This window comes from Anabrus simplex, chromosome 2 (assembly GCF_040414725.1).
Source record: "Anabrus simplex isolate iqAnaSimp1 chromosome 2, ASM4041472v1, whole genome shotgun sequence".
Lineage (NCBI taxonomy): Eukaryota > Metazoa > Arthropoda > Insecta > Orthoptera > Tettigoniidae > Anabrus > Anabrus simplex.
The window spans coordinates 879253033-879274049 of NC_090266.1; positions in this window are offsets into that span (position 1 = coordinate 879253033).

Genomic DNA, 21017 nt, shown 5'->3' on the forward strand with positions numbered 1-21017 from the left:
AACTAAAAATATTATGTGTTGACTAATTGATTTTAATAAGAGTAATTCGTTATTTTTTTACAAGTAGCTTTACGTCGCACCGACACAGATAGGTCTTATGGCGACGATGAATTAGGGATGGGCTAGGAGTGGGAAGGAAGCGGCCGTTGCCTTAATTAAGGTGCGAAAATGGCAAAATACTTAAAACCATCTTTAGGGCTGCCGACAGCGGGGTTCGAACCCACTATCTCCCGAATGCGTTGTTACAGCTGCGCACCCCTAATCGCACAGCCAGCCCGCTCGGTATAATTATTTGCGATGCCCTTATGAACTGTATATAAGATTTCCTTGCGTACTGCAGCTCAGCTACATATATCAAGAAGCTATGACCTGGGCATTTCTCGAGAGAGTGTAGAGCTACAATGGACGAATCTTCACATTCCGTGTTCGGCCGTTGTGCAGTGCACACGTATCTACCTGGTCACTGGTCCAGCGGCATTTGGTTTTTCCCCTGTAGATAAGTAGATTGTTTTGTTTTGTGTGTGTGTGTGTGATTTTGTAGTTCTTCCTTTGTTTTTGTTTCGACTATCGGATAGTGTCTTCTGTACACAAATTTCGATAACACCGTAACCGATAGCATTCTTCAATATAAGTAAATCATTTTGCTAGCACTATTTTCGCTGATCAGTTTTTGTATGTTTGCCCACTTCGCCTTTACTATTTATGAGCAGTTCTTTTAGATGAAAATTGCTTTTTGCTTGTCTTCCTACTCCTACTTTCATTTGTATTATAATTTGAATCATATTCATATACGAAAAAGAAATTGGAAATGCCTCATAAAACACCAGAGAAAATGCGCCTGACAATTCTTACGTCAGAAACCCGGCATAAGTCTAGGAATGTTTATATGTACCGAAATAAAGTGGACTAAATATTTTAAATCAAATTTTATAACAATAATAAAATATGTCAAAGGCATTATAAATGAAAATAAACATTCAAATTTACAATAGAGTGGGATTGAGCATCTTTTAGACGACAGAAAGCGAGGGACATCAATCCCGGACTCCTCACCACCCCAGCGATGACAAGCAACGAATGGAAAACGGCCAACTACCAACTGGGCCATTTATATCCGAGAGTGGCAGCCCCCGGACTACATCACCGAATATGTTCAACCAAGGGATACCACATCCCCGTCCGACAGATGGCAGTGCACCATATGTGGAGGACCATGCGACACGTATCATATCATTGAGTGCAAAGACAGGACATTGACTTTGTCACACTATGCAAATGATGCTAATTTCGTTTAATTAATTAACACCTTGTACACAATGTATTTAATAAATTATATATATTGTCTTTTAATTTGATTTTGATTTTAATTTTTAAAATATACTTTCTTGCCGTTTTATCTTTTAGCAGTCTTCATTTCTCGAGCTACTACCATTTCTTCATTCTTCTCTCATACAATGTTGGTTGAACTTGGTAATTATTTCTTCAAGCCAGGTTACTTCCTCGTTGTAATATCTCTAAATAGGCTCTGGATGTCATTTTTTCTTGGCAATAGTAAGCTTTACACTGGCAATTACTTGTAAACTTAAATTATTCAATGATGTGGCTAAATGAGTTTTTGTGAAGGTAAAAGGTGCACATGACCCAGCATATGGAACATACACCACAACTCTACCTTGTTAAAAAAACTGTCAATCTTTTGTAAGACTGGATTTTGAAAACATATTACTGAGTTTTGGTTTTTGGTATATAAATTGCTTTTTGGCCAGCATCCCAGCCAGCCCTTAATTATTTTTGTTCCTTTTATAACTCCTTGAAAGTTTCAACATAATTCTGCTAGTGTATGGTTGTTCTCTACTTTCCTTATCATAATATTGGAAGCACTAAGAAAAATAGTAATAAAACCTAAAAGTACAATTCAGCATGTCATTGACCTAACTGGAGTAGTTAACTACTTGATAGTTAACTAACCAGCCAGTTGGACTCACGCCAACGACAGATTTTACACGACCTTGCATCTTGCATTCCATGCTAGACTAAAGAGAAGTAAGGATTTCATTCAGTTAAATTCCATGTTTCAGTTATTTAAGGATCTAAACAGAATTCAAACATAAATATTTATAAATTGCTAAATATTTTCGAGTGTTATTTGATAGTATCTGATACTGTTATTTCAAAAACGAAACATGCCATTCTATTTTAACTAAGTTTTTCCATTTTATCATGTATAATTCTATCATCATATGTTTTCCTTTTCAGGTAATTTATAAATTTATTTATTCACGATTAGTTTCGACAAACTGAAGAACCTAACAGTTACTTTGAAAAATGATACTATTATCAGTTCAAAGACATATTTCGTGATTAAATAGTAAAACATTCCCAATGATAACCCATAGCCAGTCAGCTTCTGTTGCGTAACGGTAAGTGTGATTGGCTGTCGTCCTCGGGGGGCCCAGGTTTGATTCCCGGTACTGCCACAAATTAAAGAATGGCAGGAGGGCTGATATGTGGTTGAAACGGTACATGCAGCTCTCCTCCCATGGGGGTGTGCCTGAAAAGAGCTGCATCACCTCGGGATGAGGACACGATTTTACTTTACTTAACCATAACCAGACACGTACATCGTTATCCATCAATAAATTTAGAATGAGCGACGAATTAAAAACTAACAAAATACATTGTAAATTAAGAAAAATGTTCCTTACCGTCTTCATGCTGAGATTGGTAGTTTCCCTCAAGTGATGAAGTTGAAGCTTTGAGCTTACATCGTACCTCTCTATCATCTGTGGTTATGTCTGAAAAGGTAGATAATATTACAATTAATATTCATTGGAAGTTGGTAAGTATGCTAAAACTTCCTAGAGGCTGATATGTAATTAAAATAATATTATTGCATTGATAATTGGGAATCTGGAGTGTTATTTTTGGATCCAAATGGGTGGGTGCGAGATAGGGATCTGCCTTAAGATGTCCTTCACTTCAACTGCACTGGTATGTGTAAGTTAGGGTGTTGGTTTAGCAGAATTATGACAAGACACATTCAGGTAAATGGGAATAGGGGAGACTAATGGGCGGTGAGGAGAGTATAGTGATCTAAAAGTGATGTAAAGCTGAAATAATGTTGTACGTATAAAATTCTAGAAGTATCGTATATAAAAGAATATAATTAAGTAATTTAACATATATGGATGCATTGCTCGCGAAAAGTAGCATAAGCTAATTTCACCGAAAACCTAATTTGTTTACAGTGTAAATCTGTAACTCATGCAGCTTGGAGAAAGAGAAGAAAACCTCTTTCGTCTGTCAGAAATACAGTAAAATGGCCCAATTCAAAGCGACACAATACAATTCAAAATAACGTAGCTTGTGAAAAGGAGTTAAGTCGACTTGTATCATTATTCTCGAGCAGATTCTACACAGCTGGCACTCCTACAGTTCGTATTCAGACACGTGCCATTATTACACAGCATTGCCGTGTTTGTTGTTATAGTGGACACGGACGACTTGACTCAGAAAGTATTCAATAGCTGATGGAACAGAAGAAATGCGAAGGCTCGCCATACTGCTGAATAAACACGACTTTCTCCACAAGAAAGGAAGACGGTATTCAAATAAGTGTGGGGTGTGAGAAACTTAAAGAACAGGGTTGGGTACGCGACGTCTCTTATTCAAACTGGAGATTAAGTAACAATGAGCCTTCAAACTGATGTCAATGAAGCCAAACGAAAATTTGGATTACAAACGAATAAATACTCTTTATGTGCAAATGACATTAGAACTCAGTTACGCGAGGGCTGCTTTAATAAGACATCGGATATTACAGACAAATTTCTTCTAACATGTTTGACTCTTCTGTTAGTGGTGTGATAGGCTGTGACATGAGAGGCGAGGGCCCGTTCAAACGGGAAATGGTAACTGAGTCTAAGCAGGAAGCAAAGGCACACATGAAAATTGTTTCCCTGATAAGAGTCACACTGTTCAAGAAAGAGGTAAAGCGAAAAATACCTTCAAGCATATATTACATTAGAAAAATGTAATAACTTGATATATTTACCTACTGGAAACCAGTATCAAGACCAATATATGGATCCAATTTCCACACAATGAACATATCTATTAAAAAACTTAAGATAGAAACCTTTAACAAACGTGACATGTTTCATCTACGAATCAAAACAGAAATAAAGTGAAGGGGGAAAATGGTTCTGCGGGGTAAGATGCACATAAAGCTTACGGTAGTAAGGCAGTTGATAAGAATATTGCGAAGGATGACTGTTCCATTGCAACACTGTTATTTGATTTAGAGTAGTGTTTTCCTACTTCATATATTGAAAATAATGTTGCTTTCTATAAACGATGACTGCGGACCTGTAATTTGACAGCGCACAACTGCGCAGATGGATTTCCTTCATGCTAAATATGGCACGAATAAATTGCTGGCAGCGGGTGGCATTGAAATAGTTTCTTGTCTATTGTATCATATTCAAGGTATACCTCCAAACGTAAGTCACCTTATATTGTGTTTGAGGATATGTGGGTGACAAAATAGGAACAAGGTTTTTGATTCCATGTTCCTGTCATTGATGTACAAATTAGTCAGTGCATTCACAATAGACAATAAATACATGACTTCAGGTTTTTAGACTTGGAATACGATAAGATAACTCGCTAATTGAGAAGAAAAGAAGAAAATCAATATTGGGTAACGTGGGAGATATTTGCCAAGACAACCCAGATGTAATTGAGTTCTACCGACGAGGATAAAGTCTTCAAAATCATATAGTGAAGAAATATTACATATAAACTAACTTTAAACAGCAGTAAGGAAAGAAAGAGGATTTGTTGTATTTACTTTATGTAATCGGTTTGATTTTACAATCATTTTACAAAGATCTTCCTGTAAATTCCACTGTTTCAGATGGAAAACGTGGCAGCTAATTAAATACACAAGTCAAAGACGATTATGAGTATATTAACATGTCAGTTTAAATTTCATTTCTATTAATGTTCAGTTGTTATTATAGTCTCCATTGCCACATTTGTATAGTGCGTACATTAAGAACCTACCAATCTTGTGATGGACCAAATGACACATGTCAATGCTCCTAGTGGCATAAGTCATTTATGTAGTTTGAGTATTCAACTTAACTTTTTGTTGATTACTGTATTTTTGTTTTGTTTTGTAATCATATCATTAAAATACTGATGTATTAACTGAAGTATTAAAATATAAGTAATGTGTTCGCTAAGACTGTTTCTTCCTCTACTGTAAAAGTAGGTTTTAAGACTTGTACCACTTCTCCAGAGCACTACTAATATTTACCACTTATTATAATTGGGGTGGAACCACGGCTGGAAACTGATATTTCTTCACGGAACTTCACTGATTTTTGCAGACACAAGGTAAGAGCGGTAGATGGGAAATATTCATACTGGTATAAGAAGAATGTGTAAGCTAGAAAGAATTCCAGGATGAGCACGGTTGTTGTCCAGGCCTGCCCCATTTATCTATGGAGTCAGGAATGAAGTGAGACGAATCTCTGTAGTGTGTTTACGACTGAATGCCCCTTCTGTTGTTAACTTCATTTGGACCTTGCACAGTCTGGTAGAATCTTTCCACACTGATATTCTCAGACAATTTTATCAATTTAGAAGGTACGTTTCTGTTCCCAATCTCGTCGACAATCGGTTGGGTCCAAGCGAGGAAAAGAAATTACATTTCATAGATTTCCTGGCCGTCCTTGGGATCCTTACAGACTCAGAAAGTGGAGTTTAGCTATGGGAAGAATAAAGTAAGTATAGTAGTTTATTTCAAATGTGATGCAAATTATTTGTTATAGACAAATCATCATCACACACCTCTGAAAACACACATTTCATACGCATGAAGTAAGTCAGGTCAGGAACACGTGAAGTATATTTTGAAATAGTACATCTCATTTCAAGTATGCATTGCATCAGGTTCACATATCTGTTTACATTCACTTCCTTCTATATGCACGTGTCTTCTTTTCACCGATGATTTACAATATATTATTAATAATAATAAAACAATAATAATGATAATAATAATACCCGTGTGGGGATTTACCGGTTACCTCCATCGGGCGCGTCCCATTGAAATTGGGGAAGCTCGCTGGCTCTGCCGCCAGTAGAGTCAGAGGGTAGTAGGGAAATAAAATAGCACCGTTAAAAAAAATGGTCCCTTGCCAGGGTTACGGCGAAGACTGGTAAATGACCAGAAGCCAGAAAACATCTTGAGGCAACCTCTAGTGCTAACAACCCTAGTTGTAAAAGGATGGGTACCCGTCCAAAGCAAAGTCAAGTCAAAAAGCATGATGGCACAACACATCAAGAAACATACCCCAGGGGGTAAATCTTCGGATAAATCCCTCGCCGTGAACGCCACGGCGCACGAGTCTCGTTCGGATTCTGGGGGAGACTCGACATCATGCAAGAGACGAGTCGGAGCGTCTCGGTGTACCCCGAAGGGTCAAAAACTCAGGCCAAAATCTAAAACCTTTCTAGCAACTTTCAACATACTTTCACTAACACAAACTGGCAAGCTGAAAACCCTCACCAAAGCTCTTCACGAAAATCAGATATCCATAATGGCCCTACAGGAAACAAGGTACCCAGATGAAGAGATATTTGAATCCGAAGCCTACCGATTTTTCAAGAGCAAAGCGCAAAGAGTAATCCTCAACGGAGCTGTGATGCTTGGAGCCTCGTTTGCTGTTAGAACCAAGATCCTTAAATCGGTTGCAAATTTCGAACCTGTGAATGACAGATTGTCTATACTCACAATTAAATGCGCGACCAAAACCTACGCCTAGTTAACGCACATGCTCCTACAAACGATAAGAACAAGTCTGATCCAGACGAAGTTGATAATTTCTGGGACCTACTGGATGAAAAATTAAACAAAATCCCCAAACACCATGTCAAGCTTCTTTTGGGTGACATCAGTGCCCAACTAGGTCGTGAACAGAAGTACAAGAAAGTTATAGGAAATTACCCTGCTCACAAAAGAACCAATCCCAACGGCAAAAGACTGGTGTCCATTTGCAAAAATCACAACCTGCAGGTCATGTCGACCCACTTTCGCCATCTACCCAGAAAGCAAATGACTTGGCGTTCTCCCGTCCAAGCTCTCGGAGAGTTCCAAATTGATCATGTTGCAATCTCCAGGAGAAACAGCCCTGAGATTATGAATGTCAAGATAAAGAAAGGCATCAATGTGGCCTCAGATCATTATATGTCTCTTATCAAATTCAAACCAATTCCGGCAAACACAAGGAATACAACCAAACAGATCATACGCTTCGACAATGATAAACTTCGGCAAAGGGTCGAGGAGTTCCAGGAGAAGGCTAGACCAAATGACTGTGACTTTACCAACGCCAAAAATGTCCTTGTTGAGGCAGCCAAAGACGTTGCAGAAATCAAGAGAAGCAAAAAGCATGCCTCGTGGAATAGTACCTGCGAATCAGTCCTCCAAGAAAGACTCAATGCGTGGAAACGTACTACACTACGAAATCAGAAAATGATTGGGAAACCTACAAAACCCAACGTGCCCAAGCAGCTAGGGTGTTCAGAACTGAGAAACGTAAATACGAAAAATCTCTCATTGAAAAGATAGAACAAAACTTTAGGAAGAATGAAAGCAGGGAGTACTACAGAGCCTTCAAACGTAAACTCACTGGCTATAAACCACCATCTCTATGCTTTGAGCGAAAGGTCGGCACACTGGCGATGTAAAATGAAGAAAATTGCAGCATTCTGGCAGATTACTTCAAGAATTTACTTAATTGTTCTAAACCGCAAAGCGCCATTGAGACCAAGGAACCCTTACTCAGGTACCCAGATTCCAGACCACCTGACAGAGTAGAAATCAAGCGCCACATTGCCCGTCTCAAAAATAACAAAGCTCCGGGAGAAGACTCAGTAGTAGCAGAACTATGGAAATATACCCCAGAGGAATCACTTGATATCTTTCAAAAGCAAATAGAAGAAATTTGGAACAAGGAGACCCTACCCGAAGATTGGAAAATAGCTTTGATCCATCCATTACACAAAAAAGGCAGCATGAAGAACATCAACAACTACAGAGGAATATCTTTGCTACCCGTGACTTACAAAATTCTATCACTTGCCATCCTGGAGCGATTGGAAGCACAAGTCGAACATCAAATAGGTGAATACCAAGGAGGGTTCAGAAATGGTCGCTCAACAGCTGAACAGATCCAAAATCTGAAAACGATCATCAGATATTGTACACTAAGGTTCCAAGCAGTATGTGTCTGTCTTTGTGGACTTTAAGAAAGCGTACGACTCCATTGACCGGGAAGTCCTGCTAAACATCTTAAATGAATTTCGAGTTGATTTGAAACTGCTGGCATTAATTAGAGCCACCCTGACCGATACAAAATCCAAGGTGAAGTTCCACGTGTGTCTTTCGCATTCCTTTGACATCAAAACAGGAATCCGACAAGGTGATGGGCTATCCCCGATACTCTTCAACTGTGTTCTTGAAAAGATCATCAGAACCTGGCGGGTGAGATTACAGGAAACCAGCTACAGTCCATTCAGAATAGGAACCAAATCCAAAGGAATCGCAACAGACTGCTTAGCATTTGCCGATGATATTGCTGTTCTCTCAAATGACATAGAAACCGCTAGAGCTCACGTTGAAATTTTAAAGGAAATTGCCGAACAAACTGGTTTGCAGATATCGTTTGAGAAATCAGAAGTAATGACTAACATCAAAGAGGATCCACCAAAACTCCATACAAAATACGGGGACATCACCCGAGTAGACAAATTCAAATACCTGAGTGAGATCATCATGAAAAATGGACTGGACAAAGAAGCACTTCAGGAGCGAGTACGCAAACTGGAAATAGCCTACCAAACATTCCGCACAATCTACAACAAAAAATGCCTTTCCCAAAACACCAAGATACGTCACTATGAAACAGTTCTGAAGCCAGTAGTTCTATATGCAGCCGAAACCCTGTCTCTAAATGCCAACAAAGGACTCCTTGAAGAACTGGAGAAAAGAGAACGCAAAATCGTGAGAGGAATCTTGGGATCAAAGTACAGAAATGGAATCCATCAAAAGTGATCCAACAAGGAAGTCCACAGCAAAATAGAGAAAATTACCGACACAATCAGAAAAAGATGGGCACGATTTTACGGTCACCTGAAACGAATGGACGGAAGAAAGTTAACTAAAGCAATCTTTCACTTTTTTTATTCAAACCCCAAAACCACTATTCCCCGGTTTAGAAATACCAAAGAAGACCTGCAAATGCTACATAGCTCAGCTGAAGATGCCCTTAACAGAGATATATTCCGCAAGAAAATATTGACGAACGGGCTAAACCGTGACGAGCAACCGAAGAGAGGACACGGTGCTCCTTGGACAGAGGAGCGTAAGCAGGCCCACTCACAAAGAATGAGGGAAATTTGGGCTCGAAAGAAGGCCAAGTTCATTGTCAAATGCAACAATACTTAACGTGGTCCTTGATGGTCCCAGCGAATTATATAATAATAATAATAATAATAATAATAATATTATTAATAATAATAATAATAATAATAATAATAATAATAATAATAATAATAATAATAATAATAATAATGGTTCATGGTGTGGGTTACTGTAGTCACGTCCTAGTTCGTGAACCATGGGCAACGACTGAGTGGCCTAGTAAGTGGTCCTGAGAGTTGGGATACCAGTTGCTATGGAATGGGAGTGGGCATCTCGGACATATTCTGAGTCATGGCCCTCCTAGTGCTCAGGCGGTTAGGACTATACAACTCACCGGTGGTCCATAACCCGTTAGATGAGAGATCCTCACTTGGACTATGTGCAAGTGGGGTAGCATCCTACTTCATGAATTTACCGAACTCAGAACATTTTAAGCAAGCCTCGGACCTATGCGAGTAACGGAGTCTTAGTCCCATTTGACAGGCGAGGGACTCCTTGGTAACAACTTGGCGAACGAAATGGAATTCGATGGTGAGCTATCAATATTAATGGGACTTATGGAAGAAAGAAATTAGAAATGGCTGAGTCAGCTAAGAGGATGCATCTGGATGTGCTAGGAGTAAGTGATATTTGTGTAAGGGGAGATAACGAGGAAGAGATAGGAGATTATAAATTGTACTTGACGGGTGTTAGAAAGGGAAGGGCAGAGTATGTGGTAGGGCTGTTTACCAGGAATACAATTGCACGCAACAAAGTTTCTGGTAGGCACGTAAATGAGCGAATGATGCGGGTGGATTTGTCAGTTGGAGGAATTAGGACGGGAAATGTCTCAGTGTATTCACCATGTGAGGGTGCAGATGAGGATGAAGTTGACAAGTTTTATGAAGCATTGAGTGACATCGTGGTCAGTGTGAATAGCTAGGATAGAATAGTGCTAATGGGCGATTTTAATGCGAGATTTGGAAATAGAACTGAAGGATACGAAAGGGTGATTGGTAAATGTGTGGAAGATATGGAAGCTAATAGGAATGGGAAGCGTTTGCTGGACATCTGTGCTAGTATACCTTCTTCCAGCATAAGGCTGTTCACCGCGACACATGAGAGGCTAGGTGTACCAGATCCATAATAGACTATATCTTAACAGACTTTGAATTCAGGAAATCTGTTAGGAATGTACGAGTTTTCCGGGGATTTTTAGATGATACGGGCCACTATCTGATCTGTAGTGAACGAAGTATCTGTAGGCCCAGCGTAGAGAAAGTGAAATCTGTCTGCAAACGATAAAGGGCAGAAAATCTCCAGGACGAGGAAATTAGACAGAAGTACACGGATATGATTAGTGAGAAATTTCGAACAGTAGACTGTAAGCAGGTTCAGGATATAGATGGAGAATGCGTGGCATACAGGGATGCTGTAGTAGAAACAGCAAGTGAATGCCTAGGAACAACTGTGTGAAAAGATGGGAAAAGGCGAACATCTTGGTGGAATGATGAAGTGAGAGCTGCTTGTACACGTAAAAAGAAGGCTTATCAAAAATGGCTCCAAACAAGGGCCGAGGCAGACAGGGATTTGTACATAGATCAAAGAAACAGAGCAAAACAAATAATTATTGAATCCAAAAAGAAGTGCGAAGATTTTGGTAATAACCTGGAAAGGCTTGGTCAAGCAGCAGGGAAACCTTTCTGGACAGTAATAAAGAATCTTAGGAAGGGAGAGAAAAAGCAAATGAACAGTGTTTTGAGTAATTCAGGTGAACTCATAATAGATCCCAGGGAATCACTGGAGAGGTGGAGGGAATATTTTGAACATCTTCTCAACGAACAGCATAGCTCATGGGGAGTAGTAAAACGATGTTAGTGAAATTACACTCGAGAAAGTGGAAACGATGGTAAATAAACTCCAGTGTCATAAAGCAGAAGGAATAGATGACATTAGATCTGAAATGGTGAAGTATAGTGGGAAGGCAGGGATGAAATGGCTTCATAGATTAGTAAGATTAGCATGGAGTGTTGGTAAGGTACCTTCAGATTGGGCAAAAGCAGTAACTGCACCTATCTATAAGCAAGGGAACAGGAAGAATTGCAACAACTATCGAGGTATCTCATTGATTAGTATACCAGGCAAAGTATTTACTGGCATCTTGGAACGGAGGGTGTGGTCAATCGTTGAGAGGAAATTGGATGAAACACAGAGTGGTTTCAGACCACAGAGAGGCTGTCAGTATCAGATTTTCAGTATGCGCCAGGTAATTGAAAAATGCTACGAGGGGACTAGGCAGTTGTGTGTATGTTTCGTAGATCTAGAGAAAGCATATGACAGGGTAACAAGGGAAAAGATGTTCGCCATACTGGGGGAGTATGGAATTAAGTATAGATTATTAAAAACCATCAAAGGCATTTATGAGAATTGACGGTGGAATGAGTTTTTGGTTCAGGGTACTTACAGGGGTTAGACAAGGTTGTAATCTTTCACCTTTGCTGTTTGTAGTTTACATGGATCATCTGCTGAAAAGTATAAAATGGCAGGGATGGATTCAGTTAGGTGGAAATGTAGTAAGCAGTCTGGCCTGTGCTGACGACTTGGTCGTAATGACAGATTGTGCCGAAAGCCTGCAGTCTAATATCTTGGAACTTGAAAATAGGTGCAATGAGTATGGTATGAAAATTAGCCTCTCGAAGACTAAGCTGATGTCAATAGGTAAGAAATTCAACAGAATTGAATGTCAGATTGGTGATACAAAGCTAGAACCGGTCGATAATTTCAAGTATTTAGGTTGTGTGTTCTCCCAGGATGGTAATATAGTGAGACTGAATCAAGGTGCCGTAAAGCTAATGTAGTGTGCTCGCAATTACAATCAACAGTATTCTGTAAGAAGTAAGCCAGCTCCCAGACGAAGCTATCTTTACGTCTGTCTGTTTTCAGACCAACATTGCTTTACGGGAGTGAAAGCTGAGTGGACTCAGAATATCTTATTTATATGTTAGAAGCAACAGACATGAAAGTAGCGAGAATGATTGCTGGTAAAAACAGGTGGCATCAATGGCAGGAGGGTACTCGGAATGAGGAGATAAAGTCTCATATAGGAGTGAACTGAATGGATGAAAATGTACGCATAAACCGGCTTCGGTGGTGTCATGTGAGGCGAATGGAGGAGGATAGGTTACCTAGGAGAATAATGGACTCTGTTATGAAGGGTAAGAGAAGTAGGGGTAGACCAAGACGACGATGGTTAGACTCAGTTTTTTACTATTTAAAGATAGGTGGTTTAGAACTAAACTAGCTGATGTACCCGTGCTTCGCTATGGTATTCTCAGAAAGACTGACTTTGTGGTTTTCCTAACTGAAGTCAACATAGGTCATTACAGAAACGTCAGTAGGAAAGTGGCGATTTGAAGCAATGTTATCATATAAAATACTCAATTAAAAGAAAAACTGCACATTTTCTCAGTTTTAACAAATAGAACTACGGTGCCGATCTAAGAGTCCAAAGTTCCAGAACTAGAATGACCAGCCCGCAGATAGCCGTGAACACTTATCTGCCATTATTCCGTTAAATATGCACACTGCTCATTCCAATCAGTGCCTCAGAGTGGGGATTGAATAGCTCGAATACTATGACGAACCAGTGTGTTATGTATCAGTAGTATGAGAAAATTTATGAACCAGAGGAATAGCATGCTAAAGGAGAAAATTATCTAACTCCCCAGCTACATCCTTCCGATATTCAGGCAGACTGTTAAACTCGGTACGACCGGGCGATTTGGCCGTGTGCTTAGGGGCATGAAGCTGTGAGCTTGCACCCCCGAGATATTGGAGTCGTACCCGAATGTAGGCAGCACCGAAGATGGTATTCCATGGTTTCACATTTTCCCACCAGGAAAATGATGAAGCTGTACCGTAATGAAGGCCAAGGCCGCTTCCTTCACACCCCTTGCCCTTTCCTCTCCCATCGTCACAATAAGACCTATCTGTATCGGTGCGACGTAAGGCAAATTTAAAAAAAAAAACTCGGTACGCAGCAGTAATCCCATCTATCACAGATGAATGGCAACTGAAGATACAAAGCACATCACAACAAACAATGTTCAATGTAATGTAACTGTTGATAAATTTCATGAGCTTTCTCTCTTGTAGGCCTTCACCTATAGTTTTCTTTCGACTCTGTGATATTAAAGCGCTTTATAAAATTATTTACAGCGTAGACTGTAGTTCCTTATTCTCTGACTTTACATGCCGATTTTCATTAAATCCTGTTCACCCATTTTCTCGTGACTCGGCGCTGATATGGACTTAGTAACAAAAATGCAAATTCTTGAATATCACTGTGAGTATAGCCGGTACGGTAACAATGTATAAGACATAAATGATAAGAAATATACGAGGTATTACAATATAACATTAGTTATGTAGTATTTATCGATACGATCACTAATAACGTAATAATTTGGGAATTAAATTTTAGGCCTTCCCCTATAATACCATTTCACACAATATGAATAAAATTATTTATGATCTAGATTATAGAGACTTATTCCCCGACTTCGCATACCGATTTCCATTAAGATAGGACCACTAATAACAAATATTTGAGAATCACATTTTAAGCCTTGTCCTAAACTACCTTTTTCTCAATATGAATACAATTATTTATGGCCTTGATTGTAGCGACTTATTCCCCGACTTCACATACCGATTTTCGCTAAGATACGACCAGTAAAACATAAATATTTGAGAACTATATGTTAGGCCTTCCCCTAAACTACCATTTCACTCGGCGTCAATTAAATTATTTATAGCGTGGATTATGGCGACTTATTGTCCGACTTTGCATACCTATTTTCATTACGGTACAACCACTAATAATGTAAATATTTAAGAATTAAATTTTTAGGTCTTCCCTAGACTACCATTTCGCTTAGCGTGAATAAAATTATTTATAGCCTAGATTGTAGCGACTTATTCCCCGACTTTTCATACCAATTTTCATTAAGTTCTCTTTAGCCGTTCTCTAGTGATGCGCGTACATACATGCAGACAGACAGATAGACAGACAGACAGAAATTACGGAAAAGTAAAAAGTGCATTTCCTTGTTACTATGGACATGACCGATACAGAAATACCATTATTTTCAAATTCTGAGCAATGTACAGACAAAACTCGTATTATATATATATATATAATAAGAGTTTTGTCTGTACATTGCTCAGAATTTAAAAAGAATGGTATTTCTGTACCGGTCATGTCCACAGTAACAAGAAAATGCATTTTTTACTTTTCCGTAATTTCTGTCTGTCTGTCTGTCTGTCTGTCTGTCTGTCTGTCTGTCTGTCTGTCTGTCTGTCTGTCTGTCTGTCTGTCTGTCTGTCTGTCTGTCTGTCTGTCTGTCTGTCTGTCTGTCTGTCTGTACACGCATCAATAGAAAAGGGCTGAAGAGAATTTAATGAAAATCGGTATGAAATGTCGGGTGATGAATCGGTATTTAAAGTCTGAGAATAAGGAACTACAGTCTATGATATCAATAATTTTCTAAGACACCCTAATATCACAGAGTCGAAAGAAAACTAATGTGAAGGCCTGCAATATAGAAAGCTCATAAACTTTATCCACAATAACATTACATTGACCATTGTTTGTTGTGATGTGCTTTTTGTCTTCTGTTTCCTCTCATCCCCGATAGATAGGATTACTGCAGCGTACCAAGGTTTTTTTAATTTGCTTGACGTCGCACCGACACAGGTAGGTCTTATGGCGACGATGGGATAGGAAATGAATAGTGGTGTGAAGGAAGCGGCCTTGGCTTTAAGGTACAGCCTGGTGTGACTGATGTGAAAATGGGGAACCACGGAATACCATCTTCAGGGTTGCCGGCAGTGGGGTTCGAATCCACTATCTCCCGGATGCAAGCTCACATCTGCGCGCCCCTAACCACACGGGCAACTCGCCTGGTCGTACCGACTGTAACAGCCTGCCTGTATAATGGCGGGAAGTGGCTGGGGAGTAAGATAACTTTCCTCTTTAGCATGCCATTCCTCTGGTTCATACATTTTCTGATATATCTGGTACGTAACACACTGGTTCATCATAGTATTCGAGCTATTCAATCCCTACTCTGAGGCACTGATTGGAATGAGTAGTGTGCATATTTAACGGAATAATGACAGAGGAGTGTTCACGGCAGTCTGCGACCTGGTTATTCCAGCTCTGGAACTTTAGACTCTTAGATCGGCACCGTAGTACTGTTCGTTGAAAGTGAGAAAGTGTGCGATTTTTCATTTGATCGAGTATTTTATATGATAACATTGCTTTTAATCACTACATTCGTATTGACGTTTTTGTAATAACCTATGTTCAATTCAGTTAGGAAAACCACAAAGTCAGTCTTTCTAAGAATTCCGTAGCGAAGCACGGGTACATCAGCTAGTATATATATATAGATGAGGCCAAAGCACTTGTTGCAAATAGAGGATTGTGGCGACGTTTAGTAAATTCACAGAGGCTTGCAGACTGAACGCTGAAAGGCATAACAATCTATAATGATAATGCATGTATGTACTGTATGTATAATAATAATAATAATAATAATAATAATAATAATAATAATAATAATAATAATAATAATAATCACCATCATCATCATCCAGCTATAATAGTCTGTCTATGTTTCTAGTTTTAACCATATTTCTACAACTTCTAATTAATTGTTGAAATAAAGATACTCTTAAATGAAGTTTATTATTGATGGAAACTACTTTACCAGATAGTAAATATTCAGTGGGTTGTGCAACCATGAATTCGTCGAGGAATCTATAGCATCCCTCATAGAATCTGAAAATTCATACAAAGATCGTGTAGAAAGAATGTAAAGGAGAGGGGAGTAGCTGGAAATACCCTGATTAGAACATGGTTCCAGTGTAGCGAGCCTTAACAAGATTAAGTGATTTGAGAACTGGAAAAGATCCAAAGGAAAGCAGCGTGAATGGTTAACAAAAAGGTAGAGTGACACACATGTTACAATATTTGGTGTGGGGAGACTTGCGAATAAGAAGACGAGCAGAAGTACTAAGCAAGTGGCTTAACGTCGCGCTAATACATCAAAGGATTACGGCGGCGGAAGATTGGGAAAGGGCTAGGATTGAGAAGGTAGCGGCCGTGGCTTTAAATAAGGTACATCCCAAGCATTTGTATGCTATGAAACTGGGAAACCACGGAAAACCAACTTCACGTTTGCCAACGAAGAGATCGACTATGCGGTATGTTTCGAGCTGCCATTGGAGAATGATACCAGCAGATGAATAAGCTTGAAAATTGTGAAAGATCACAATCTATACATATAAAATAAGAGTTTTGTCTGTATATTGCTCAGAATTTGAAAAGAATGGTATATCTGTATCGGTCATGTCCATAGTAACAAGGAAATGCACTTTTTACTTTTCCGTAATTTCTGTCTATCTGTCTGTCTGTAAGTATGTACGCGCATCACTAGAAAGCGGCTAAAGAGAACTTAATGAAAATTGGTATGAAAAGTCGAGGAATAAGTCGCTACAATCTAGGCTATAAATAATTTTATTCACACTGATGGAAATGGTAGTTTAGGGGAAGGCCGGAAAGTTAATTTACAGTTATTTATGTTATTCAAGGTCCTATCTTAAAAACAATTGGTATGCAAAGTCGGGGAATAAGTCGCTACAATGTAGGCTATAAATAATTTTATTCATGCTGAGCGAAATGGTAGTCTAGGGGAAGACCTACAAATTTAATAGTTAAATATTTACATTATTAGTGGTTGTACTGTAATGAAAATCGGTATGCAAAGTCGGGCAATAAGTCGCTATAATCCACGCCAGAAATAATTTGATTAACGCCGAGTGAAATGGTAGTTTAGGGGAAGGCCTAAAATTTACTTCTCAAATATTTTTGTTTTTACTGGTCGTATCTTAGCGAAAATCGGTGTGTGAAATCGGGGAATAAGTCGCTACAATCTAGGTCATAAATAATTGTATTCATATTGAGAAGAAGATAGTTTAGGACAAGGCCTAAAATTTAATTCTCAAATATTTATGTTATTAGTGGTGCTGTCTGTCTGTTAGGTCATCAGCCCAGAGGCTGGTTGGATCCTCAAATAGCACCACCAAAGGTTATGCGGTTACAAGGAAACCCAAAAAACTAATGGCAGCACCAAAATGAGGCATACTAGGCAAGATGAGCAGTGAGGTAGTTTGCCATTGCTTTCCTCACTGGGTCAGAAAGTACTATTGCAGCACGACTGACCCTATAAGCAGCACCTTTCATAACACTCAGATGCACTAGTCATGCTCTGACTATCTTAAACCTTTGAGTCCCAAAAGTACAGAAAATGAAAAAAAATGCAATTTATGACCTTAAATGTTTTAAATACGATTCAAATAAGACACACAAGCAATATTTTCAAAATACAATAATTCCAAGTACCCAGTTTTTTCATGGTACTCTGAAGTACCTTCAGTCCACTAGTGACCGGGAACACAATCTATCAGTTGAACCTTTAAGTACCGTCAGTCCTCTAGTCACCCCTTACATATAAGTACATCAAAACTGCTGAAGGACAAAAATGTTTACTAACAATATTCTCAAAATGAATGGGAATCAATACCAGTGATATAAAATTTGCAAATCATTATAAAATGAACATAATAAAGAAGTAAAATGAAAGCAATCAATCTGACTAACAAAAATGCCAAATGGGAATTTTCAAAGTGTTCTGCAAGTCTACTTGGTGGTATTCCACAAAGCAGTTCTTCTTCTCGTTGACACAGGTACCTCGTTGACACCTTGCAGTGGCTGCATTGAGAATGTAGACGTGACTGGAACTGCTTCACACTGCACTCCTCATATTGCCCACAAATCTCCACAAATTTAGGCCACTGAATACCCCTGTTTTCCATTCTGACATCTTTTGGGACAGAGTGCTCCATCTTCTTTCTTTTTGCAGGCAGGGATGGAGGTGACCCAAGTGTTGCCAAGGATTTCCTCTTGTTTTTGGGGTTTTTCATTGACAAAAGTCCTTTTGCCACGATCCTTCAAAACTGGAGTACCGTTGCCTTACCGAACATTTCACAGCAAATTACACCGACATTTTCACACATGATGTCAAGTAACCCCAGAAGAGCCTCCGCCACCATTTCTTCGACTTCCTGCCAACATCACACAGGGTTCTAAAATGGTCGGCAAGGTCAACTCCTCCCGTGTACAGATTGTAGATATATACAACTACTATAAACTGCACTCTGTCTGGATCCATTTTTCTGATTTTGTTGCATATGAATTTTTCTGACCCATGGTAACTGGATGCAAAGTGTACAGGTTTTTTGTCTTGCCACTTGAAAGAGTCCAAACCAGCATTCGAAAATCTGTAATAATACTCTCTTTTTATCGGGTTCTTCTCAGTTTTAGATTTTGTAGACAGCCTTGCCTGATAGATCTTTCTGTGCCACATGTCGAGGTCTTTTATAGTTACAGGCTTTCCAAAAGTTGAAGATAGATAAAATAATTGTCAAAAAGTACATTGTTCTTGCCCCACAGATGTTTTGTCAGAGACAAAACCACCTTCCCACCTAACCTGGCTCACCGAACTCTTTAGGATACCCGTTCTTCCCCTGATAGATTTGAAATGCGAGAATGAATCCCTTCTGGTCAGCTAAACACCAGAGTTTGTAAGCCCGCTTGATGGGCTTGGCAGGATTGTACCGTTTTAGAGAACTGCATCCTTTGAATCGCACAATAGATTTGTCCATACTTACATCCCGAGTCCATTCATATACAGATTGAAACTTATTATTAAGATAGGTCTTACTTTGTGTACCCTATCTGACTCCTCTATTGACACTGCACTGTTATCATTCACATGAATATATGATATGACCTCTTGAAATCTTGCCCTCGTCATTTTATCCGCAACCAAATCCACACCAAGGTCTCTGGCTGATGAACAAATTTTTTTGTAAGATGGTAAACTGTGGTAACCCACCGTAAAATTAAGACCAATAAAAGTTAAGACCTCACTGTCCTTATTTATTCTGTATAGACCACGCGATTTACTCAGTTTTTTCATCACTATTGCAAAAACATCAGGTAATGCTCCATTATCTATTATTCAAGCCAGTAAATCGCTAATGTCATCCAATGACCTTATGTTTACTCAGGATATCCTGTTATACTGTTCATGTATAATTAACACAATACAAAACCATAGTCTGCAACAATCACATCTGATCAACATAAACAAACCATGGTTACCAAAGAGAACAAGAAGCATGGAACGCCTATAGTTCTGTCGGTACTTAGAAGTACCTACTACATTTCTAGGAATAAAAGAGAGTTCAAGTGACTCTACAGCACGCTGACTGTTTAATTGTAGGGTATACTTTACAATGTCTCACACAATAATATGAAAAATATTTACATATTTATGGCTTCCATCAACTAAAGGGAAACGAAATGTCAGTGCTTGGATATGAGATGAAAGTTTGAGTAACTCATGCTAATTTAGTGCTTCTCTCTAGTGTCATTATTACGAATCACACCACCAAAGACACTCTAATGTCTTCTGTAGGTACTAGAGAGTACCCGCAGAATACAACACAACTATCCTTGGTTACTATAGTTTTATATAGGAATAAATATGAACCGGTACTTGAAAGTACCGGCAGGACACAAAGGGTTAATGGAAATCGGTATGCGCAGTCGGGGAATAAGTCTTTATAATCTAGGCCGTAAATAATTTTATTCATATTGAGTGAAATGGTAGTTTAGGGGAAGGCCTAAAATTTAATTCCCAAATGATTATGTTATTAGTGATCGTATCGACAAATACTACACAACTAAAGTTATATTGTATTATATTTCTTATCATTTATGTCTTATACATTATTACCGTACCGGCTATGCTCACAGAGGTATTCAAGAATTTGGATTTTTGTTACTAACTCGTAAGTCCATATCAGCGCCGAGTCACGAGAAAATGGGTAAGCAGGATTAAATGAAAATCGGTATGTAAAGTCGGAGAATAAGGAATAAGGAATAAGGAATAAGGAACCTAACATATGGGACATAAACCACAACTCCACCTTGTTTAAAAAAAGTAATTCTTTTGTTAGATTGAGTTTTGGAAACAGTTTACTGAGTTTTTGTATAGAAATTACATTTTGGCCAGCATCCCAGCCCTTCATTATTTCTGTTCCTTTTATAACCGCGAAAAGTGTGGGTTTCTTGACACTCCTAGAAGGATTCAGCATAATTCTGCTAGTGTATGACTGTTCTCTATTTTCCTTATTTCGAGACTGCATAATCCATTATTTCTGTCACATATAATGTGAGAGTGCCCTCTCACATGAAAAGTGTGGGTTATTTTGATACCACGGGGCAATGCTTACAATAGAATGAAATTACCAGGGCGTTTATATTTCGGCCTCCTGCATCATTAAAAATAAAATGATTACTTCAAAGTTTCCTTTATGCATTTACTTTGTTATAAATTAATTTACG